At 30.3% G+C, this 26,061-nt stretch overlaps 1 pseudogene; it reads right to left on the bottom strand.

The window, feature by feature from the left end:
• Positions 1-25,551, bottom strand: part of LOC142325784 (activating signal cointegrator 1 complex subunit 3-like) — a 68,502-nt pseudogene extending 42,951 nt beyond the window's left edge.
• Positions 25,552-26,061: the final 510 nt, after the last annotated feature.

The raw sequence follows: 26,061 nt of genomic DNA, 5'->3' as shown, positions 1-26,061 counted from the left end.
TATCAATGGTATAAAAAAAAAGTCAAATAGATAAATGTAATTTTGCTAAGTATATTATAAATAACAACCATAATTATAAACCAGATAATTTTATTAACATTCTTGATTTTTCAAATAATATACACATTACCAATAACTTAGAAAAGATATATATATATATATATATATATATATATATATATATATATCTTAATAACGATTAATTAATAAATGTACAAACAAGATTTGAAAATGATAAATTATATAAACAAGTACTAGACAATAACTATAAAGTGAGCTGACCATACCAGTCATTCCCATTTTACCATTACGAGACATTTTATCATTATTTAGAGACATTCATTATGACAGGACATTAAGTTGACACAATTTTAACACATGACGACCACCTTTATATATCTTACACACTTTATATAACAATTCTACTCCTGACGACTTAAATTTTAATTAATAAAAAAAAAAATTAAGTTCCTGAAGATGAATTCGTTTCCGAAAGCGCTAGGACACATTAAAATATTGTTGGTAAGTGGGTTTTACATTTTAATTATTTATTTTTCTATTTCTTTAGTAATTTTATTTAGGAACAAAATATTTATTAATATAATACAAGATTGTCATTTCTAATTTGTTCCATTAACTTTTAAACAAATAAAGGCAAATGTATACCTCACATGTTATAAGTCTCATTTATATTGAAGAAGAGAAAAATGTTATTTTGCACAAGATGGCATCAAATGATCCATTATATTTGAAGTTTAAAAATCTTTATGTATAAAAAGCAGCAAAAATGGCTGGACCAAATTGAAGATGCGACTGGGAAAAACACTAGACATTTCTTCAGAAAGATTAAAATGGCAGAGGACCATGAGCTATGGCGCGGGAAATTGTCAGCCTGATATGAAAATTACTAATAAATAAAATAATAAAGCAGTCATTGTAAACAAAAAATAAATTTGTTTAGTAAATTAATTATTAATTTAAACCAATAGTAATATATTCATTTATTTATTTATATGAATATATTTTTCTCACCAGACGCAGATTACCATCCTTTTGCCACACTACATCAGAAAACCTTATTAATTTTTTGTTTGCAATACAGTGTACATTTTTTCTATTATTCCCAAAGAATAAAATAAAATAATTTGTTTAAATTTTTTCATGGCTATAATATACTCTTATCTTCTCTGTTAGAAATTTGTTTTAAAAATCAATTGAAATTGATTCAGATAGGATAATGTATTATTTTTAAATTGAAAATGATTTGCACATTCCATCCGTGCTAGTGTTAGAAAGATCTCATTGTAGTCTTGGCAGAATTTCAACATGGCTGTTGAATATATTAAGATATATTGCAGTAATCATAAATCAACAGGGATTCATTTCCCATCTTGCTGAAATGTACAGGAAGAATTGAAAAATTCCCTTCGACATGCCAGAAGGCGGAGGTAGATTTCACCGATGCTAAGTAGGGGATAAAAAAGATTTCCACCTTAAAGTTAAGAAAAAACTTCAAATTTACTCATGGTGACAATGGTTGTATGTGAAAAAAAGTTTCACATGTTCAGCATATGACAAGCCCCATCTTACAACCCAACAACATTTTGGTCATCCCTTGTTGTAAGCATTGGTCATCAAAAATTGTTTCAGACAAAAGTTTTAGGTAATGTTTAGAGGACTAACGACCACTTTAAACCAATTCAATATTGTGCCTATTACGGGAGGTATGATTTTTTTGTCTTCAAAACCTCATTTTTTCCACCCCCTGGGCCAATTGTTGGTGTTATCAAAAAACTTTGGGCAATTTGGAATGTTACCAACCATATTTGAAAAGTATCATTAAATTATTAAAAAAAATTATAAATTGATTTTTGTTTTTAATTTATTTTAATTTCATCAACTGCAGCCTTAAACTATTTTATATAGTTTCCAACTTTCACAGATGCATTTATGGAAACCGGGTACCGATTTTTGAATGTACCAGAGAGAACAAAATGTTCTCTCTGGTACTTTACTGTTAAATACACGGTATTAAATAAAATTTGTTACAAATTCTATAATGTATTATTTAAGGTTATATGCACATATTTTTTGGGGTAAATGTTATATACATTTCATATTTTTACAGTTCACCTACACATACTATTTTTGAATCGTTGGATATTTAAGAGACATAATTGCAATGCACATAAAATTTTTATTTCTCTACTTTACTTATTTTATAATTTCAGTTTTTAATTTTAAGTAAACATGATTGTTAATTTTAATCACAAGGTTGGTTTGTAAAGGTTTGGGATGCAATAAATTATAAATTACATCAACTGAAAAAGTTTATAATTTATTATAAATGCACAATTACAACATTTTAAGCTGTTGAAAACTAATTTTATTTTTTTGTCATTAGGGTAGATTCTAAGAGTTGCAATATTGTAACACATCATAAATTATGTGTCAGAATATGGAAAAATGTTTATTCTACACATTTAAATGACTTTGAGCTACAAAACACACTTATAATTTTAACAATTTTTTTTCATAAGTGGTTGTTATTAAGAGTTGAAATGTTGCAATAAATTATAAATTATATTATAAACAGTAAAGGGATTTTAATTCATTATAAATGCACCAATAAATATGTTGATTAGTTGAAGTTTGAATAAGTAGATGAATCCATATTGAGTTTATGTAGTATTTATTCATTTGTAGAATACATTTTTGATTAGATATATCTGGTAGTCTTGTTTGTTGTAATTTGATTTCAGTTTAGTAATAACACATTGAATATTAATAATATAGAGTACTTGAAGTATATTGAATCTTAATGAACGTAAACGAATGATTGAATAACTAAATGCATTGTATGTTACCGACCCACTACACCATCTTGCAACGTGTCCACACTCCGAATGTGTAACAAAGAAGTGCACGTGTCTGGTCAGCCATAGCGGCGTGAAATGTAACTATAACAACAAGCTACCATTACAATATTTGAATAAAAAAAATATTTAATATGATCATGAAGACAGACCTCTCTTACAAAAATCAGGAAAAACTTTATTTAATTGTAACATTTTTACAGTATATGTGGTTTACAGCCGTAGGTAATATATATTACTATAATATTTTTCCAGTGTACTTTCCTTTACTATGTCTGCAGCCTGGTAACTACCTCATATTATGAAACACAAGTTACAACAAGATTTTCTATGCATACATATACGAACATTAATAAACAGTATTTAATAATGAATATTCATAACAGATTGCTATGCCTCAATACAATTAAAATATTCACATGTAAATAAAAAAACTTCAAAAATTATTTTTAAAAAACCACTCCATGCAATGTTCAGATAAACAACTGAAATGAATGATGTTTAAATATATCAGGATCTACAAATATTAATACTTACAACATTAAAAATAATTACTTAATGAATAATAACAACAAAAACATGCATGACTGTTGCTGGTCAGCATAGTTATTACTAACCATTCAAATTAAATCGACTTACTATTTGGCAACCATATAAAAAATTGAATATTTCACACTTAAAAATTATACTTTTACTTTATAAACTACATGCAAACATTTTTTTCTTTATATTAAAACAGACAAGCAATTTCAATAAATGGACCTAATCAGTCAAGTTAAAAAAAAAGTTAACTATAGTATTTTTCCAAGATGAAGAAATTTGAGATGAGAAATAAAATTAAGTGAAAGATATGATACTTAAAACAATCCGTTCATTCAATGATGAGATCTACTTCTACATCCTGAGACCAAAAGCAGAGGTTTCCCTATTTTACATAATTTTAATGACCTCAATAACGATTAAATCATATTTGCAAGTAATTTCACCAAATTATCTCTATATTTTAAGTTTTTAAATATGAAAATTAACCTTCATTTTTGCACCACTAAAAATGATTTGATTGCAATATTTTACTTAAAATGTTCTTAAAATTTTGATAACGTAATTTTGCAACATTTGTTGCCAGAAATAGACCAGTAAATTAAAAATAAATAATAGAAACAAGAACAGTAACAATTCTCTGGAACAAAATTTGATTTTATTCTGATAATTGAAAAATAGATAATAGTTTGCAGCCATAGATAATAGATATCACTGCATATGTCTGTTAGCTATTAAACTACACAATTTTAAAACTTCTTTGTTTCTTCCGCAGAGAAAACACTATAATCTTAAAATACATTTTGAAATGTAGTTGTATATATTATAGAATGACCTTACTATTGTAATTTTAGTAAATCAGATTAATAAATCACTACAATTATAATTATTAATAACTATTTTAAAACCAAGGTCCTAATTTTTTTTTTCAAATTAGTTCTTTATATTCATAAGAAATAATTATAGAAAAATTATATATAAAAAGAAAACTGAGGTAAAGTAAAAAAATAAATCTTGCTTATTAAGAAAAATAATCATTTTAACATGTAATATTGTCTTTTAAAACTAATCTGTATTTTTTAATTACAGAATGAATAATCACTTTATCACATAAGTAACATTTTCCAAGGATTTAAACTGTTTCAAAATCATTAAATTAAATACTTTTACAGTTTCAAGCACAGAAATCCAAATAGAAGACTACTTTAGTTAATCTGACCGCTATTAATTTTTTTTATTTAAAAATTTATTCATCAGTCTTTTTTCAAAATTAGCTGGAAACTGCACTTCCATAAGATCTTTTCAGAGGTAACTGTACAGCTTCTTCAGTGGAATTAAAAATTAGTAGTTGTTAATAGTTCTCTAGAATTGATTATAAAATGCATTTTATAAATAGTTGAATAATAAAAAAACCTTTCTAAAAGAAAAAACTGTCAGAACTCTTGCTAATATTCCTAAAAAGTTCAATAAATAAATAAATAAATAAACCAACAATCTTTTATTTTGATCAATATATAATGATACATTATACAGATCACTTCATTATAATACAGATAATAAATATAAAAACATACATTATAAATAAAAAATAAATATGATTAAAATCCAGTTTATTACCTAAATATAAACTCATGAAATAATGTTAATGTAAATATATTAAACATGAATCCTCCTCTATGAATCATGAGACCTTGCTGTTGGTGAGGGGGCTTGAGTGCTCAGGGATACAGAGTAGCTGGACCGAAGGTGCAACCATATCGGAGAGGTATCTGTTGAGAGACAGACTAAGGAATGATTCCTGAAAGAGGGCAGCAGCTCTTTCAGTAGTTGTTAGGGGCGTGAGTCAGGACGACTTAAACGGCCGTATCAACATCACTCAGTCCTCTTGAGTACTGCGCAGCTGAAAGCAATGAAAAACTACAGCTGCTTTTTTTCCAAGAAAATGTGGCTCTCTGCATTTTCACATAGCAATAATGGAGGCGCCTTCCTTGGTAAAATAGTCCCCCGTTCGGATCTCCGGGTGGGGACTACTAAGGAAGGGGTCACCAGAAAATTAAAAAATAACATTCTACGAGTCGGAGCGTGGAATGTTAGAAGCTTGAAAAAGGTTGGTAGGCTAGAAAATTTAAAAAGGGAAATGGGTAGGACAAATGTGGATATAGTAGGAATTAGTGAGGTTCGGTGGGAAGAGGAAGGCGACTTTTGGTCAGGTGATTTTAGAGTAATTAACTCAGCGTCAAATAATGGGCAGGCAGGAGTAGGTTTCGTGATGAACAAGAAGATAGGGAGGAAAGTGGAGTATTTCAAAACGCATAGCAATAGAATCATTGTAATAAGGATAAAATCAAAACCTAAACCGACAACGATTGTTAACGTCTATATGCCTACAAGCGCCCATGATGATGATGAGGTAGAGTGTGTATACGAAGAGATTGATGAAGCAATTAAACACGTAAAAGGAGATGAAAATTTAATAATAGTTGGAGATTGGAATGCAAGCATTGGAAAAGGCAAGGAAGGAAATATAGTGGGTGAATACGGGCTGGGCAAAAGGAATGAAAGAGGGGACCGACTTATAGAATTTTGCACGAGGTATAATTTAGTAATTGCCAACACCCAATTTAAAAATCATAATAGAAGAATATACATTTGGAAAAAGCCAGGCGATACTGGAAGGTATCAGATAGATTATATCATGGTTAAGCAAAGATTTGGAAATCAACTCGTTGACTGCAAAACTTACACTGGAGCAGACATTGATAGCGACCATAATTTGGTGATAATGAAATGTAGATTGGGGTTTAAAAACCTGAAGAAAAGGTGTCAGATGAATCGGTGGCATTTAGAGAAGCTTGAGGAAGAGGAGGTAAAGAAGATTTTTGAGGAGGACATCGCAAGAGGTCTGAGTAAAAAAGATAAGGTAGAAAATGTAGAAGAAGAATGGGAGAATGTTAAAAAGGAAATTCTTAAATCAGCAGAAGCAACCTTAGGCGGAATAAAGAGAACCGGTAGAAAACCTTGGGTTTCAGATGATATATTGCAGCTGATGGATGAACGAAGAAAATATAAGAATGCTAGTGATGAAGAAAGTAAAAGGAACTATCGGAAATTAAGAAATGCTATAAACAGGAAGTGCAAACTGGTGAAAGAAGAGTGGATTAAAGAAAAGTGTTCAGAAGTGGAAAGAGAAATGAACATTGGTAAAATAGACGGAGCATACAGGAAAGTTAAGGAAAATTTTGGGGTACATAAATTAAAATCTAATAATGTGTTAAACAAAGATGGTACACCAATATATAATACGAAAGGTAAAGTCGATAGATGGGTGGAATATATTGAAGAGTTATACGGAGGAAATGAATTAGAAAATGGTGTTATAGAGGAAGAAGAGGAAGTTGAGGAGGATGAAATGGGAGAAACAATACTGAGATCTGAATTTAAGAGAGCATTAAAAGATTTAAATGGCAGAAAGGCTCCTGGAATAGACGGAATACCTGTAGAATTACTGCGCAGTGCAGGTGAGGATGCGATTGATAGATTATACAAACTGGTGTGTAATATTTATGAAAATGGGGAATTTCCATCAGACTTCAAAAAAAGTGTTATAGTTATGATACCAAAGAAAGCAGGGGCAGATAAATGTGAAGAATACCGAACAATTAGTTTAACTAGTCATGCATCAAAAATCTTAACTAGAATTTTATACAGAAGAATTGAGAGGAGAGTGGAAGAAGTGTTAGGAGAAGACCAATTTGGTTTCAGGAAAAATATAGGGACAAGGGAAGCAATTTTAGGCCTCAGATTAATAGTAGAAGGAAGATTAAAGAAAAACAAACCAACATACTTGGCGTTTATAGACCTAGAAAAGGCTTTCGATAACGTAGACTGGAATAAAATGTTCAGCATTTTAAAAAAATTAGGGTTCAAATACAGAGATAGAAGAACAATTGCTAACATGTACAGGAACCAAACAGCAACAATAACAATTGAAGAACATAAGAAAGAAGCCCTAGTAAGAAAGGGAGTCCGACAAGGATGTTCCCTATCTCCGTTACTTTTTAATCTTTACATGGAACTAGCAGTTAATGATGTTAAAGAACAATTTAGATTCGGAGTAACAGTACAAGGTGAAAAGATAAAGATGCTACGATTTGCTGATGATATAGTAATTCTAGCCGAGAGTAAAAAGGATTTAGAAGAAACAATGAACGGCATAGATGAAGTCCTACGCAAGAACTATCGCGTGAAAATAAACAAGAACAAAACAAAAGTAATGAAATGTAGTAGAAATAACAAAGATGGACCGCTGAATGTAAAAATAGGAGGAGAAAAGATTATGGAGGTAGAAGAATTTTGTTATTTGGGAAGTAAAATTACTAAAGATGGACGAAGCAGGAGCGATATAAACTGCCGAATAGCACAAGCTAAACGAGCCTTCAGTAAGAAATATAATTTGTTTACATCAAAAATGAATTTAAATGTCAGGAAAAGATTTTTGAAGTGTATGTTTGGAGTGTCGCTTTATATGGAAGTGAAACTTGGACAATCGGAGTATCTGAGAAGAAAAGATTAGAAGCTTTTGAAATGCGGTGCTATAGGAGAATGTTAAAAATCAGATGGGTGGATAAAGTGACAAGTGAAGAGGTATTGCGGCAAATAGATGAAGAAAGAAGCATTTGGAAAAATATAGTTAAAAGAAGAGACAGACTTATAGGCCACATACTAAGGCATCCTGGAATAGTCGCTTTAATATTGGAAGGACAGGTAGAAGGGAAAAATTGTGTAGGCAGGCCACGTTTGGAGTATGTAAAACAAATTGTTGGGGATGTAGGTTGTAGAGGGTATACTGAAATGAAACGACTAGCACTAGATAGGGAATCTTGTAGAGCTGCATCAAACCAGTCAAATGACTGAAGACAAAAAAAAAAAAAATTAAACATGAAAAATTATTACAAAATAATTCACATTACAGAAGGGACTATTGAAAATAATTTGAAGGACATATTTACAATATATGCTCGTTAACAGGATCCAGAACTGTTTTTTTTTTTTAATTAGTATTACAGTAGCACCCCCCATATCCGACCAACTTACACCTGACACACTACAGTACTGCATGTATGTGCATGCAGTACACACATACTTGTCTGTGTGTTGAATCACCAAAACATATCATTGCATCATATTGGAAGATGTGCATACTGTACTACTGTACAGTCTTATGTACCTAAGGGAATAAAAATTCATTTTAATTTAAGCAGCATAGTATAACAGTGCGTGTTTATCCATTACTGCAAAAGCATATTGATAGTGACGCTGTTATCGTGAATTTTGTGCGCGCGCGCGCGCGCGCGCGTGTGTGTGTGTGTGTGTGTGTGTGTGTGTGTGTGTATGCTCATATACTTTTCCATACCATAGATAAAATTTAAAAACAGACTGGTAAATTCTTGAATATTCATAATACATATTTCAAACTTATTTCTTAAAATGTCAGTAGTTTTACATACATACAAAAAGGTTATATATATATATATATATATATATATGTATCACAAGTTTTTTATCTATTGAAAATACCTTGAATTGAGACGACTTTGATCTGGCTTGAAATCAAAAATTCTGAAATAAAAAAAATCCTTTTCTTGTAATAACTCAAACTAAACTAAACATAAATAATTATCTATTCCTGTTAATAAAAAAAAAACTGTAATATATGCAGTTATTAATAAGACCAAAAACTACAACATTAGTTTTATTTTGGAATATAATTTGTTTTTAGAAGTTAACTGATTAATTAAATTTTATAAAAGCAACTCTTAACATTAGATTATAAATTAAAAATGTGTAAAATTTGGTATAACATGCTATGTATTAATATCATTCAATTTTATCACTCTTCAGTATAACTGAATTATATTAATCAGTATATATCATTATCTGTGTCCCCTCCTCCAAATACAAATGTATAATAAACTTTCTTATCTCTTCTCTTTTTGTTTTCAGTAAAAAAAGGAAACATTAAATTGTAATTTTCTGGTATCTGAATCTGTATTTCTTGTAACTGTGATATGTGAAACCGACTGAGGAATTATAAGCATTAATTAAAGATGCTTTCTTTGTTTTTAATGATGTTCATAATATAGTCGGTCCTTCTGATGAAAGAATGTTTCAGTTCTAGAACTTCTAGGAATATCATCTACATTTTAGTGGCAAATGGTGTTTTGGTGATACACACAAAATATTCAGCTCAGTAAGGAAGACAATAGAAACTGCTTTATTTCCTGGTTGATGCTATTATTCAATTAAAGTATATACTCTAATCTGAATTCAGGGGCATTTTTAATTCTCAGAAAATTGTCATCAAGGTTTGAGTCGCTCAATCTTGATATTACTCTGCCAGTTAAGATGTTTCTTCACCGATGATAGAAGAGAAGCGGGTATATTTTTACTTCCTTGTACGATGTAAAGGAAGTATTATTATTGTGGTCGCGAAAAATTTCGAATTTCAAATTTCAACGAAAATATACATTTCGACTAGCTTGGGTGTAACGTCTCTACTTACATCTCGCAACTAACTACTAACTACAAAACTATTAGCCGTAGGATATTGAAATTTTGTATATAAGACTGTTGTAAGAACCGGCTGTGTACCACCCTTTTTGATTGCAATTGACTAAAAAAGTGTCCAAAAAGCTCAAAATCCGAAACTGTATTAAAAAGACCTTGCCGAGAACTTTTCAACGATATATCATAAATGATACTTATTTGCATCGGTTACAGAGTTATAGCCAAATGAAATTTTAATAACGAAATATTTGAATCTTTCAAGGCACATCGGTCCGAATCCGACTTAATCTCCTTTTTTTTTAATTTTGAATACCCGTACATTGATTTGTAAATATTTATTAACTTCCGACTGTAAAAATGTTTACGATAAATTATAATTCAATAATAAAAATTAAAAATAAAAAAATATCTACTTTTCATTTTAAAAAAAAACAAAAAATGTGTATATGTAATTTAATAGACATATAAGGAAGTCATGTGTTGCACATCAGTTTTTTTAAGATACTTTAAAATTGTGCTCATAAAGGTATCAAGTTCTTATTGCGTTATTAATTAATTACATCTAATTATATCAAAACTCATTATATATAAGTATTATTTTCAATCTAATGCAGTAAGGTTTTGCTAGTTTTTTTGCTCGAGTTACGTCACGTATATGCTAAAATACAATAAAAAAAAAAATACAAAAAAAACCGAGTATAATTAATTTTGTGTTGTGGTTGACATACACTTAAGAGAAATTATTGAATCGTAGATTTATAACGGTGTACAGTAAAATCAACTTTCCTTTAATAAATAAATACCTATGTTGTTTTTAATGCCGGAATATTAGAATCGTTCATTTGTAGACTTCCAAAATCAAACTAAGCTATTTTTCCATTTATTTTGTTAAAATTTTCATGGATTATCGTAGATTTTTATATTAAAAAAAAATGTGTCGTTTAAACCGAAATTTTTATTCGCAATTTTTTTTTCTGTACGATAAATGCTCGGCATTCGAGTTTTAAAAACCTTCGGATAATAAAGTTTTTATTTTATCAAACACATGTAATAAAAAAAAATGATTCTTTTATAAGAAATTAAAAAAAGAATAAAAGTCGGTATAATGAATCCGTTTAACGTTAAGGAATATTAATTACCAAACTAACTTATCATTTTTCTTTCTAACCCTTCATTCAGCTCGGCAAGGACAATGAAGAACGACAACGAGGTTACTAGTTTCGGGTAGGGCGGACAGCCCCAGTCGTAAAAGCTGGGATGTTCCGATATGTGAATTTATATGATCGACTGGGGACTCCAGGGGAATGTTAGGGCAAATGTGAAAAAGATCAGACGCCGTCCTTAGCGTAGATATGTTCGGGCAAGATGTCATATACGGGCAATAAAAGTCAAGGAAAGACTGACGAGCCGACCTGCCATGCCGGATGGCGGGGAGGCTCGTTGGTCACACACACACACGGGTCGCGTTATACCTGCAAGTTGGACCGAACCCAAGGGAGCTATAAAAAAACCTAAACCACTTTACATTACACATTTCAATAATATTATACGGAAGTTAGAGGTTTGTTATTGCAAAATGCAAATCTATTTTTAAAATGTAATACGTTTGTAAAAAAACGTATAGATTAATTTAGTTTGAGTTTTTACTTTTTTTTCCTTTAATATATTCTTGAATTAATTTACAATTATTATTATTTATGTTTTCTTTATCTATTGTAATTCAGTTTCATTAGAACAACGAGTACAATATTAAAAATCAGTGTTTGTTAATTAGTTCGTATAAGATAATTGTATATTTCTTTTCTAATATATAATGGGATTTTTTTTTATTAAAATAAGATTGCAAGTTAATTAAATTTGAATTAAAATTTTTAACTCTAACCTTTATAACTTTTTAAAATTATATTGTATTAACATAATAACGGTTACTTAGTTTTGAAAATAGCGAATTACACTGTTTTGTGCTTACTGAACTGTGAATTTAAAAGAAAATATAAATAAATGCCTTTAAACATTACAATTACTCGATTATAAACATAAGCGGTTCTTAAAATCGTTAATATTCAATTTTACTGCTCTAAAATCCATTTTGTCCAAAACATTAAAAAAATATAAAATTATTAAAAAACTATCAGTTGTCCTTTTCTTTAGTTTGGGGTTTTATATATAAGGAATACTGTCGATTAAAAAAATCCCTTTTCGGACACCGGAAGGCGGAGGTAAATTTCAGCTTTGCTAAGTAGGAGATAAAAAATATTTCCACCTTAAACTTAAGAAACTAACTTAAAATTTACTAGATACGACAAAACGGTTGCATGTGAAAAAAGGCTCACAAGTTTAGCGTACGAGAAGCCCCAACATGTTACAATTAGTTAAAGGGAACGTTTAGTAGACCGACTACCACTTTAAACCGATTCGATACTGCGCCTAATAAAGGAAATACGATTGGTCTTCCAAACCCCACGAGTTTTACCCCCTGGGCCGAAGGTTGGTTATATCAAAATATTTTATCAGACAATTTTTAAGCCCTTATCCAAATAACGGTAGGAACTTCTAAACCGATTCGATGTTTTACATTAACTACGAAGTTAAAGGGATAATTTTTTTTCCGAAAAAGCCCCCCCGTTACCAGTTTTTACGGTCAGATTTTGGCCGTTAACAAACTCGACCGAGATGTTAGGTCGTTATATTTTACGAATCGCTGGAATTACGAAAAGAAAGGTCGATAAAGGTCGGAATATAATGAAGAGTTATACAGAGGAAATAAATTAGAAATCGGTGTTACAGGAAGTAGAAAAGGCCGAAGTGGATGATGAAAAGGGAGATACAATACCGAGATCTAAATTTAAGAAAGCGTTAAAACATCTGAACGGCTGGAAGGCTACTGGGATAGACAGGATACCTGCAGAATTACTGCGCTGTACGGGTCGAATAAGATAGATAGGGACTACACAAACCGGTGTGTAATATTTACGAAAAAGGAGAACTTCCATCAGACTTCAAAAAGAGTGTTATTGCCATTATACCAAAGAAAAAAGGAGAAAAGTGCGAAGAATACAGACCGACCGGCTTAACTACTCGTGCATAAAAAAATCTTAATTTGAATTGTGTACACAACAATTAAGAGGAGAGAGTGGAAGAAGTGTTAGGAGAACACCGATTTGGTTTCAGAAAAAGTATAGCGACAAGGGAAGCAAATTTAGCACTCGGATTAATAGTAGAAAGAAAATTAAAGAAAAAACACCGACGGACTTGGCTTTCACAGACTTAGAAAAGTTATTTGATAACGTACAACGGAATAAAATGTTTCAACATTTAAAAAAACTTAAAATTCGGGTATAGAAAAAGAAGAACAATTGCTAACACTTACAGGAACCTAACTGCAACAGTAATAATCAAACAACATAGGAAAAAGTTTTCACAAAAAAGGGAGTCTGACAGGGATGTTTCCTATTCTTGCTGCTTTGTAATATTTACATAGAACCAGCAGTTAATGATGTTTTTATAGAACAAGCGGGAAACCGATGAAGAGAGAAGGCGTTTGGAAAAATACGGCTTCAAGAGACAGACGTATGGCCACATATTAAGGCATCCTAGAATAGTCGCTTTAATATTGGAGGGACATGTACGCGGGATGAAATGTGCAGGTAGGTGAGGCTGCATCAAACCAGTCAAATGACCGAAGACAAAAGAGAAACAGATATTTTTGGTATTAATAGATAACTTGATAAAATGTCAGCTTAAAAACACCATAGACCGACGGCTAAATTTAAATTTCTGTGTACACAGAAAGCGGTTTGTAGTAATTAATTACATTCTCTTTCGCCCTGTCAGCGTATTTTTGTAGAGTTGACGATCGAAGAGACCTTTGTTTACGCCATCCTCTCATCGGTACTGAAAAAACAATTAAATCGCTTTCATACTCTTTCCACCGACTAAATTAGAAAAGGAAACGAACAAAGATCGTTACACATAAACCCGCGAAGTAAAAAAAAAATACTACCTTCAGCACGCCAGGGTCGGCACTACGGTATAGACTGCTTTATCCCTCGCGGTCTCGCGTGCAGCTTCCTATACGCACACGTGCGAAACAGCAAAACATCACGCCGCTGGAACTGTGAAGCGCACGATTCCGTACAAAGAATTTTGTATCTTTTTCATAAACCGGCGATGGCTACTGACATTAGCCGTTTGATTAAGTATAAAGAAAGAATTAATCAAAAAAGATTAATTATATTAATTGTTATCGAAAATATCAGGGGGAAATGTGGCGTGCTCCAGTTCCAGTGCCTATACGCGAGCCGCCACTGCTTATAACAGTTATATTAATCTACATCCAAACTGCATTATTTAATAATTTTTTTTTCTTTCATATAAAATATAATGGACCTTATCCGATATAGAACTGCACGGTTTAAACGTTTTTCTTTACATTTGACCCGTTAAAATAACTCGACTGTTAGCAGTAATTAGTGAATTAACAAAAATCCATCAGAATAAAAACCCTATTAGGAAATACTGTTTTATTTACAGGTCCTTATTTTTTTTTAAAGGTGTTCTTCAGACAGATCTCTTCATATCGTCGATAGAGAAGCGGTGTTTATAATATCTTTGGTATGTTAAAATATCAATTTTCATTGTTGTTTATTAATTCGTTTTTATCCTAATTAATTTTTAATCGTTATTCTTTCTTTTTACGTGAGAATAAATAATTACATTAAATTATCGCAAATAAAAATATTAATTTTTACCTTTTTATCGAAAAAGAGAATACATTTTTCTTAACATTTTTTTTTTACAAAAACGCTTAGAAAAGCATTTTTCAGGAATTTTATACGATCGCTAACTTAGTAATATCGTTGTTAAAAATAAGTATTATCGCTTGTAAACCTATTTAGATATCGATTTGAGAGTAATTGCAGTATCTGCTTTACGTTCTACTGTATAAAGCAAATTGGACACGCATTAATAAAAAAATAAAAAGGACACAAAACAAAATAAACTTTTAAAACCTCCTCGAAACAGAATTCTTACGTATAGCTACGAACCGCACCAAACAAATCCTAAATTTAAATACGAATAAAATTTTTGCAATCCGCTTCTCAGGAAGACAAATATTGCGAGTAACATTTCCGTTGTCTACATTACGTAAAAGTTTTAGACTTATAAGTCCAAACGATTCGATTACTTTTAAGACCGTTTTGGTTCATAAATAGCCTAATAAAAGTAAATAACAATAAATACTGTAGAAACGAATCGTTTTTTTATTTGATGTTTTCATTCGGCGCCGACCGAATCGACTTATTTATAAATTGATTACTCGGCAGCTATATTTTAGGTTACATCAACTCTGACAAACCGCGACAGACGATAAAGTATTATACAAATACCGGTAAGAAGTAACAAATCGAGTAACCCAGTCGGTACATTACTGCAATTTAGCTTCAATTTCTTTTTTTTTATGTCTGTACAATTTTTCTGAAACAAATTATTCCGCTTTAATGAGAAAAGGCCAGTTTTGTCTTAAATGCCGCACGTCCACGTATCGATACGAATAAGGACATTAACGGGTTTTCATCTAGCTTAATGAAAAATCGTGAGGTCTTTTGACTTTTATGCCGAGATTTTAACGACCGAGAATGCTGTTCAATTGCCGCTTTTAATAGCGCATCTTAAAACCCGCAATTACAATTGTTATTTTTACATTTGGGGGCCGGTAGAAAATGTTTGATTCTCGATGCGGTCGCTGGACGAAAAGCTTTGAAAATCAACGATACTATTTTTTATGAAAATAGTTCGAAAATTTGACGGGTCGAAGAGGTCCAAACCAAACGGAGGCAGAAGAGGGATTTTTGTGGCAGTATCTTATAAACGACTCGGTCGGTGAACTTATACGTATTTTGTTTTAACCGATTTGGTTTAATATTATAGGGTTAGGTAGAAGGTAAAAAAGTAATACGAAGATAAATATATATATATATATATATATATATATAAAACAGTTCATTAAGAATGTAGAATGTAGAAAATACATACATGAAGGTCCAAAAAAAGGCGAAGAGTAACATCACACCAGTCAATCGAAGTGATGACGGCAAAAAATAAAATAAAAGAAGTTATCGGAGTATATAGCAATATTAAACGAGACAAGAGAGCGATAACACATTCAATCAGTTTTTTCTTTCAAGAAAGGTTTTTTTTTTAAAAAAGGCCAAAATAAAAAATAATACTATTCATAAATTCTTTAAATTTCGACTTTGTGAAATTCGGTTGATTCAGAAACTTTTTCAAATTGTTTATTTGGCGGAGATTATTTATTAGTTTTTTATAAGCGTTCATCAATTTAAAAAAAAAAAAAATTATTTTTATCTGTAATATAAGCAGTATTAAAAATAAAAATGTCCGTATAGACCGTTCTCAAGAAACGTAAAAGTGAAGCGAAAGCGAGCGTTCCGATTAAAATAAAAAGAATATCGCTCAAGGTAGTCGGTTAACTTCTACTAAACTTTAAGGAAGTCAGAAAATATTTCTTATTGCTTTTAAACAATTTGCCTTTTAACTTTCCACAAAAAAATAATTCAATACCGGAGAAAACAGTCAAAATGAGACTCTTATAAATATTTTAAACGAATGATGTACAAAAAAGCATATATAAAAGAGAAAAACCCCACTTACGAAACCTAGAATCGTTAATCGCCCCGGTATATCACAAAGCCCGCGCTATTTAAAACACAATAGATTTATTTCGGAGCAAAAATAATTCAAACTTCAAAAAACTCCTAACTTAGACGTAAATAAAATTACTTTTAACGTAAGTAGAAAATACGTAGTTTGTTTATGTTGAAATAAAAATCACGGTTCAAGGAGTTTAATTTAATTAACTAGCTGTAATAACCGAAGGATATTTACGTTTTTAAAAAGTAAATATTTAAAATATAAATAAAATTAATGTAACTAATTAATTCCCCAATAATTCCGATTAGGAAAATTATAACCTAAAAAACATACGGACAAAAACGTTTTAAAAGAGTAAGAATGATTTTTACGATCGGTGGGATTTTATGATGTTAATAATAGTTTTTCGTGGAGTGCATGTTCAGGTAAAAAAGATACACGAAAGTCGCAAATTTTCTCATCTATTAGACGCTCAGGAATGAAAAATTGTAACCGCAAAAAGGAGGCTTCTAGAAAACTATTATTCTTTATCGACAAAATATTTTAGGTTAAAACCACAAAATCAAACTATACGGACGATTCCCTCGATATATTATGTAATTAAGACGAATCTGAGGTCATACTCGGCTTTAATTTCTTTGTCGTATAGTATCCGCATTTGAAATTACTTTTTACGGGTGAAGACAATCCTTTATATGCCCGCTTGCAGATAAATTAAATATTAATAGAATTTTTTTGTTACTATTATTAAATAATTCGATTTAAAGTAATTTAATTTTAGACTGAATTAATTAAAAATTTTTTTAATTATTTTCACGGCCTTCGAAACAACTAAATAATTAACCCCGATTAATTTGTACTCATATTAATACAGTAAAATAAGCTTCAACACGATCGCCCCCTACCCCCTCTAGCAAATCTATAAAAATGATTATTCTACTGAATAATCGTGAAAATTTTTCCGTCAAATCTGATACAGAAAGAAGTATAACAAATAATTTGATTTTATCAAATATTATTAGTTTTACGCTCTTCTACACGCTTTTGTTTCTGCGCTAATCTTTTCATTTCAGAGTCCTTACAGTTTCTAGATCTACCTTGGCATATTAACTACATCTAATGCGTTTACGGAAATACGCAATAGAAACTAATCGATAGTCTGCCTACCACGACTGTTCGAAGACTAATACGCTAAATTTTCAAACGGCATGAAATAAGCGTGTCAAGTGTAGGGTAAATTGTTCTACAACCGAAGAAAAAATTGAGATTTTTTGTTGGTTTTTTTCTCAGTCGATAATAAATACAAAACTCGAAAGCTTGTGAATGGTGGATGGTAGTGAAGAATGGAAAACATTTTAGCATATTCCGGCGGCTAGTATATATTTGTATATTATTGAAAAATGGAACAAACTAAAGCTAGAAAGAAATGGCCTATTTGAATTCGATTTAAATTGCGATAAAAAAAATTCCTAAAGGTTTATGCACGTATGGACTGAAAAAATATTTTTTAAGTTAATTACTTTAACAACGAACTATTATTTAATTTCTTTACATAAAACTAATTCTTTACCAATATCGCGTGCGCGCAAAACACACGTAATCTCATTCGATAGATTTAATAATTTTTTCTTAATGTTTCCTTTCCCCTTATATTTATGACCGTTATTACGAAAAATACATTGACGTTGCGTAATTTCTTTGTAATAAGAATTTAGAAAAAAATCACACGGATATGTTATAAATTAATAAATGAAATAAAAGGTTTTCTTTTATTTAATAATAAAAAAAATACATTTTGACACATTAGGTCATCGTAAATAATTTATGGCTAACAACTACGCGTTTTTGTTTTGTTTTTTTTTTTGCTTCATCTGAAAACAAACTATCATTCTTTTGATTATATTTTAAACTAACTTTACCCATCGTACGTATATGTTATAAGGAGATCTATAGATTATCAACTATTAGTGAAGTGAATAAAAACCAGTATTTACTTTTACTTGCAATTATACTTATCAAGCGTTTACTTGTAACTATACGCAATTACTGATTCCGGTCAGACTTTACTTAAAACGAGTGAATAAAATCCTAAGTTCGGAAGAGTATTCAAGTATTTACCGGTAGAATTTCAAGGTAGCTATTTAGTAACCTTATCAAACTTTCTAGATTAACTTTTTAGATCGGGAATCTTGGAGAGCTGCATCAAACCAGTCAAATGACTGAAGACAAAAAAAAAAATCAAACTTTCATTTAATTTTTTATACTTGGTATGGCTGCCTTTGTCAACATTCGTCAACCAAAAACTTACAAAGAAAGGCGAATATTGAGTCCAAGAAGATATGAAGAACTAATTCGTTTTACAAAAGAATCAGTTGAATTTTTGACGAACGCTTTTTTGGAAGAAAGTAATGAAAAGCGAGGAGGTGCTCTGTCATCGCAACAGAAGATGGAAGTATTTTTGCGGTACTTATCAGACCCTGGATTTCAAAACGGTGTCGGTGAAGACTTCGGGATTCACCGTTCTACAGTATGCAAAACTTTCGATTACGTTCTGAATAAAATAAACGAAAAGGCATCTGAGTGGATTCGCTTCCCACAGAATGCTCACGAGTTAAATGAAGCCAAGAGAAAATGGAGTTCTCGCTTTAAAATGCCGAGCGTAATAGGTGCTGTGGATTGCACGCACTTAGAAATAAATACGTCACTTTATTTGAGGTCTATAAATATATTTTCTGACAAATGATATCGGTAAACATGTAACACATATCGATACAGTAAAAATAGGTTTTTGTCAATATGAATAGCCTTTTGAGTGGTGGGAATTTTTATACAACGTAGTTTTCTGAATCTACGTTCACTTATACTAACATATGTTACTAATCTGTGATTTATGACACGGGTTTTTCATCATATTTTGCCCAATTTTCAACCGATTTGATTGAAAGTATTATTTTTAAAATCAGCAAACTATGTTTCATAACAGAAAGCAAAAAAAAAAAAAAATCGCTAATAAAAAACGCGTTAGAAATGCGCAAAATAATTCTCCAATTAATCAGATACCAACATATTTTCGCGGATACCAATCAACCGCGGATCATTGTGATGGGAAAAGATTAAAACAAATGAAACGTTTGATGTATTGACAAACGTGTCTGAACATGATGATGTACAGGATATTAATCGTATAAGTGTTTACTTGATAAGTAAAGAGAATACTGGATAAGTAAAAGCAAAATGGGAAAACTACGAATGTTACAAGTGTTTACTTATAAGTATAAGTAAAAGGTTATTCACTTAGTCTCAAGGGTTTACTTTACTTGACCGGTATTTATTTTAAAGTAAAAAGTATAGTTTATTCACTTCACTAAATATCTGTAATCGGTTCAATCGATGATATAATAGGTAATTTCTCCACTATCTTAAGTACTTGTTCTGTTCCATCAAATAATAATAATAATACTGTATTTGCATTTTTTGCATTGACAAATAGCTAAATCAATATATAAGTTGAAAAAATATATATATTTTAGAGAAAAAAAATAAAGAAATGATTACGTAGTTTTTTTTTTAATAATTCAAATAGGAGTGAAAATATCTTTGAAGGAAAATTTTAGATAGAAATGGTATAAATAATATTTATTACAAAGAATATGACCTGTACATAGTAAAGTACATTAGCAAAGATATAAAACAGCTGCAAACTAGTGTAATACAAAAAAAAAAACCGTTAAAAAAAAGAAGTGAAACCGAACTGATCCAAGACAAAGCATTCGACATAAATGCAATAATAAATCATCTCACAAAATGACAGCTGTCCAAAAAAAATTATCTTTTAAAAAAAAGACGGATTGAAATTCCCTATCTCTTGTACATGTGTAATACGTTTTAATATATATGTATGTATGTATGTATGTATGTGTGTGTGTGTGTATATATATATATATATACATATATACATACATATATATCTGTGAAAAGAGAAAGGAAGAGTGATTGAGCGAGTAGAAACGATTTATGAGTTACTAACAAATCTGTTCACTTCTTTAACCCTCTTGGTTTTTTGTATATGATTTATACAGGTCTAATTGTGCGCCATTATGTCTCAATACATACACACGTACGCGCAGAGGCAAAGCAAAAAATGTTTAAGACTGTAGACCTATTTTAATACTAGATTATCTATACGAATATTGTGTTATAAATGTTCTAGATTAAACAATTACAAATTTTTTGTATTTCCAAGCGTACAACGTGGAAGGGACACGATGGTTTTTAAAATATTAAAAGCGGGTAATTTTTATTAATTTACTATTATTATTTGTAATTAATAATTTTTATTACATTTCTTTTCACTTTCAGTAAATCTTTTATCTTTTCTCGTACGTTAAACAGAAATAGAATGCAAATGTTACGTAAAATTAGTATTGCGATATTATTTGATAAAATGACCCGAAGAAAACTATAAACAGATATAGATGTTTTTATAGCGAAATAGTATTATCCCCTATAAAGACTGTAAAACGGATTAAAAAAACGAAGTAAAAAAAGATGAATAAAATACGTTGATTCTGATATACTCTTTTTCATTATGTTTCACTATAATTGTGTAGGCGTTAATTTTTTAACGGGTAACAGAAAATTTAATATTTTACGTATTTAATTGATTGTTCAGATAACATATATTAATTTTAGCCCGACAGGAATCGGGTATTTAAGTTTTATTATTTAATTGTGTTGTTATTATTGCTATTGTGTTTATTTTTCATTTCTCATGAGACATGTTAATGATGTTAGCTTAACTATTTATGCTATTACGCCTTAAAATAATGAATTAGATGATTTGATAGCGAATGACTGCTACGATACAGTAGAAGTAAATGATCTTTTTAATTTTAATCCTTGATTGTATTTTAACCCTAAACTTAATTCATATGAATATAAAAATTACAAGAAAAATTTTTGATGGATTTGTTTTTTACTTAAGTAATAGTAACGTTAAGTTTCAAATTATTATATCGACCGAACTTGGATCGGTGATGACATAGAGTTTAATTTCAGATTAGGTTATAACGTATTGATTCAGAATAATAAATTCACCGGTATGTTTGACTGGTTTGATGCAGCTCTCCAAGATTCCCTATGTGGTGCTAGTCGTTTCATTTCAGTATACCCTCTACATCCTATATCCCTAACAATTTGTTTTATATATTCCAAACGTTGCCTGCCTGCACAGTTTTTTCCTTCTACCTGTCCCTCCAAATTTAAAGCGATTATTCCAAGATGCCTTAATATGTGGCCTAGAAGTCCGTCTCTTCTTTTAACTATATTTTTCCAAATGTTTCTTTCTTCATCTATTTGCCGCAACACCTCTTCATTTATCGCTTTATCCACCCGTCTGATTTTTAACTTTCTACTGTAGCATCGCATTTCGAAAAAGCTTCTAATCATTTCTTTTCAGGTACTCAGATCGTTCAAGTTTCACTTCCATAGAAAGCTACGCTCCAACCGTATACTTTCAAAAATCTTTTCTGACGTTTAAATTAATTTTGTGATGTAAGCAAATTATATTTCTGACTGAAAGCTCGTTTCGCCTGCGCTATTCGGCATTTTATATCGCTCCTGCTTCGTCCATCTTTAGTAATTCTACTTCCCAAATAACAAAATTCTTCTACCTCGATAATATTTTCTGTTCGTATTTTCACATTCAGAGGTCTATCTTCATTATTTCTACTACATTTCATTACTTTCGTTTTGTTTTGTTTATTTTCATGCCGTAGTACTTGCGTAGGACTTCATCTGTGCCGTGATAATATTTGTAGATAAGAATGTTTATTATTAACCCACCGGGTTGGTCTAGTGGTTAACGCGTCTTCCCAAATCAGCTGATTTGGAAGTCGAGAGTTACAGCGTTCAAGTCCTAGTAAAGCCAGATAATTTTACACGGATTTGAATACTAGATCGTGGATACCGGTGTTCTTTGGTGGTTGGGTTTCAATTAACCACACATCTCAGGAATGGTCGAACTGAGAATGTACAAGACTACACTTCATTTACACTCATACATATCATCCTCATTCATCCTCTGAAAAATTATCTAAACGGTAGTTACCGGAGGCTAAACAGGAAAAAGAAAGAAAGAAAGAATGTTTATTATTATATTATAATTTATTTTTATAAATTTTATTTATATTATTTTTTTTTATTTTATATTTATATAAAAAAAATATTAACACGAGATAATGAAAGAGTTACACAAAGTGCGAATTCAGTTGATATTAATTTTAGAATCGATAACAAGAACACTTGTTGATATATTGCATCGTGTAAGGCATGTGTTTATTGAAGGCTGTTTAACGCTCTACTATTAGTTTGTCCGCGAGTCTCCGACAGAAGGGCGGTATTGTCTCCATAATAACGCGGCTACTAACGGTTATTAGTCATCTCATATTAAATTTATTAATGCTTCTTATATATATTAATATCAAATACGTGTTTTTATATATTTATTTGTATCGACAATATACCGACATCCAGTTCGTCATTTACTTTTATTTTTTAAATTTTAATAAAGCGGATAAAAAGCCAATTCTGACCGGAATTCGAACCCGGTAGTAAGTACTTAGTACTACTTTTTTACTACAGTAAACAAATTTTTTTTTTACTGTTTACTCTCGTAAATATAAGTAATAACATTATCATTCTGGTACGTTTAAATATTTTAAAATGCGAGATTTAATATTTTACAAGCGAATAAAATGAAATACAAAATACTGTAAGAATTTATTATGAAAACGTATACTTTACTTAAGAGACCACAATTATAAAAGTAAGAGTCCCTGTTGGAAAGTAAAAGTAACATCACAGTTAGTATCATCACCCCCTTTCTTAAACATTAGTCTACCTCAGACAGCGCGAGAATTTTCTCGCTCACTCTCTCTCTCTTCGGTGCGTGTGGGCGCGCGCAAATTTTGAGTGGTCGAAAGATCATTTAATTCCTTACCAAAAATGCACTCCCAGCAATAATTTCGTTATCGGACCTCCAGCATATTTATGCCTAATCATAGTTCTGTTAAATATTATAAGGAATAAATATAGCCAAATCAAAGTTAATTTTAATCTGACACATTTTTTATGTACCGTGTACCGATTGTTTGAAATTAATTCGTAAAATAAAAAAAATTATATTACTCACTGTGACAGGAGAGCAATCCCATCTAGATATTTTTAAACGTTCAAGTTCATCGACGCATTGAATTTATAAACTTTATTCAAACTTTTAGTTAAGAAAATATCTTCCCGTAAATGATGTTTTTAAAAACAATAAAAAATATAAAGTATAAATTTTATATTTTAATTTATGTAATTATATATACATATACCTACACAAAATGATATAGGAAGAAAGTGAAAAAACTTGGGAACCGATTCCAGAGCTTGAAATTAAGAAGTTCTACAAACTTATGTCCGAAAACAATTTGTTATAGAGTTACGGCTGGCGAATTCGCTAAGGAGAATTAGGAAGAAGCAGTTTCACGTAACTACCCTTTTGAAAACGGAAATGAAGTTCAGTCGTACAAATGACAACTTTACTTCTTTCACCGCAGGGAAGGCTGTATATACCTGTACAACAATTCCAGCCGCGGAGTAATTCGTTGGTTGTGTATACATTAAATAACTGCCGGGTAACCAAGTATCTTACTTGAAATTTACATTGAATTAATCATTCATTATATTGTTGCAATAGTTTCATACTTTTAATTAAGTTCACATTTTTAATCGTATATTAAATATGCTGCCTAGCTAGAACAGACGTAGAACTTACTAATGTTATTCCTTCAACATTTTAAAAGAAATTAAAGATTCATACATTAATAATTTTAATAATTAAGTTCGTTAATTAACAATTAAGAAAAAAAATGACAGATGTTTACATTTAAACAAGCGGACAAATGAATCTGAACAATATCGAGCATCATTACTATAAAAGAAAGTAATACTTATTAGTGCCACCTACACCGCAGACGGTTTACACTTATCACAATCATAAGAAAGAATGCGACAAATTAATGAGCTCTTTCTTCAAGAAACTATGTTGTAATACACACAAGCCTCCAGTCTGTGTGGAATGTAGAGTAGTAATTAAAGACTATCAGACAGTTACTCTACCAAAATAATTATTTATTTCTTAAAAAGTACTTTTACAAAATTAAAAACAAAAGTTATCGTAATCTTTTTTTCCTAATCAACAATTTTGCACAATACAAAAATCAAACTGGCGAGTTACAAATTCATGATTATACTACATTGTAAGTATGTAAAGTGCGTACTATTATTTTTACGAGTATATCGAGCGTAAATTTTTCTTTAGTTTGATAATGATTTAGGGCAAAAAGAGGTTTGATATTTGCTCATACTTTGCTTAACCCACGAATACAATACAATAATTTTATTTCCTTGGTTAATTATTTATTGGCCGATTAACCTAAAATGTATAACCAACCTATAAATTAATAAATGTTTCATTTCTGTTTATTTTTGGGATATTATTTCGCTGGTATTAAAAGTAGAAAACAATGTTAGAAATGTTAGGATATAAGAGATAAATAGTAATAATTTATTTTGTAAAAATAATAAGAGTGCAAATTGCATTCTAAAATTCATTACGTGATAAGTATGGATAAAACAAAAAAAAATAATGACACTTATTTTAAGCTATATTACAATAATATTAATATAAAAAAGACTTACATCAATGAATAATGAGATCATCTAACTAAAATACACAATGTTTAAGAAATAATAACGGTAAACAAGAATCACGACAGACACAAGAATCCAAACTGAACTGCGTATTGTAAGGCCATCTGTAATTTCTTTCTAATTATCCCGAGACTGCAGGATATCATACGCTTCGTTCTCTCACACACTTAATTTTTTCTGTCGTTCCCCACCACTGCAACTAGCGTTGCGTTCAAATGACAAATCTATGCTACTACCACAGAAAGAAATGAAAATAAGCGCGCCCTGTAAAATGAATTTCCTATACTACACCGTTTCATCTCTCATAATAACAACCGACACCGATAACTGAATATTAATTTTTTTCAGATTTGAAAACTTTTATCTAAAATAATAATAGAAACCAAATTTTCGCTTAAACTTATGCACACGTTAACAAAGGAACGTAACCAACAATACCCAAACGGTAATGATAAGATTTTAAATTATTTCGTTTTACCTAATATTCAATTTACGATATAATTTACACTGACGCATATTTTATAATTGCACTTGGACATAAAATAAAACACTACTGAGCGTCCGTTATAATGTTTTGCTTTTTTACTAAATACTGCTATTATTTCTTTTAATATAAAAACAAGTTTAAAAAATGTAATAGTGT

Source organism: Lycorma delicatula, chromosome 5, assembly GCF_047948215.1.
Source record: "Lycorma delicatula isolate Av1 chromosome 5, ASM4794821v1, whole genome shotgun sequence".
Taxonomy (NCBI): Eukaryota; Metazoa; Arthropoda; class Insecta; order Hemiptera; family Fulgoridae; genus Lycorma; species Lycorma delicatula.
Note: the sequence above shows the minus strand (reverse complement) of the source record. Positions and strands in the feature narration are given on the sequence as shown.